Here is a 1,314-nt window from a genome sequence, read left to right as displayed (position 1 = left end):
CCCCCCCCCGCCAACTCTGAACTTTGCGACCGGCCAAAGTGCCATGCGCAGATGCATCAGAAGGTGGGAGTGGACTTGAAGTGGGACACACCACTGCAGCTCTGACCCACGACCCCCATCTTCAGGTATCGCATTGCTCCCCCCGGACCCGGCTCGCGACCCCCCGCCAGGTCTGAATTGACCCAGCAGGCGACCCCCCTGCCAGCTCTGAACTTTGGGACCGAACCAGGTGCCGTGTTCAGACGCAGCGGACGGTAGGAGTGGACTTAAAGTGGGACACACCCCTGCAGCTATGACCCACGACCCAGATCTTCAGGTATCGCATTGCTCCCCACCGACCCGGCTTCTGACACCCCCGACAGCTCTGAGCCGACACAAGAGGCGCCCCCCCCGCCACCTCTGTACTTTGGACTGGTCAAGGTGCCGTGCACAGACGCAGTGGACACTGGGAGTGGACTTGAAGTGGGAGTCACACCTGCAGCTCTGACCCACGACCCCATCTTCAGGTATCGCATTGCTCCCCCCCAACCCGGCTCGCGAACCCCAGCCAGGTCTGAACCGACCCAGTAGGTGACCCCCCAGCCAGATCTGAACTTTGGGACAGGCCAAGGTGCCGTGCACAGACGCAGTGGACGGTAAGAGTGGTCTTAAAGTGGGACAGACCCCTGCAGCTCTGACCCACAAACCCCATGTTCATGTGTCGCTTTGCTCCCCCCGGACCCGGATCGCGAACCCCAGCCAGGTCTGAACCGACCCAGTAGGTAACCGTCCCCCCCCCCCGACAGCTCTGTATTTTGGGACCAGGCAAGGTGCCATGCGCAGACACGGTGGACGGTGGGAGTGGACTTGAAGTGGGACACTCTCCTGCAATTCAGATCCACGAACCCCATCTTCAGGTATCACATTGCTCCCCCCACCCGGCTCGCGACCCCCCACCAGTTCTGACCCGACCCAGCAGGCAACCCCCCGGCTAGCTCTGTACTTTGGGACTGGCCAAGGTGCCCTGCGCAGACGCGGTGGATGGTGGGAGTGGACTTGATGTGTGACACACCCCTGAAACTCTGACCCACGACACCATCTTCAGGTATTGCATTACTCCCCTCGGACCCGGCTAACGAACCCCCGCCTGTTCTGACCAGACCTAGCAGGCGAACCCCCCCCCCCCGCCAGCTCTGAATTTTGGGACCGGCCAAGGTGCCGTGCGCAGATGCAGTGGAAGGTGGGAGTGGACTTGACGTGGGACACACCCCTGCAGCTCTGACTCGTGAATCTCATCTTCAGGTATCACATTGCACCCCCCCGACCTTGCTCGCG

This window comes from Elephantulus edwardii, unplaced genomic scaffold, assembly GCF_000299155.1.
Source record: "Elephantulus edwardii isolate Elephantulus edwardi_28Jun2011 unplaced genomic scaffold, EleEdw1.0 scaffold00276, whole genome shotgun sequence".
Taxonomy (NCBI): Eukaryota; Metazoa; Chordata; class Mammalia; order Macroscelidea; family Macroscelididae; genus Elephantulus; species Elephantulus edwardii.
This window is presented reverse-complemented; position numbering follows the sequence as displayed.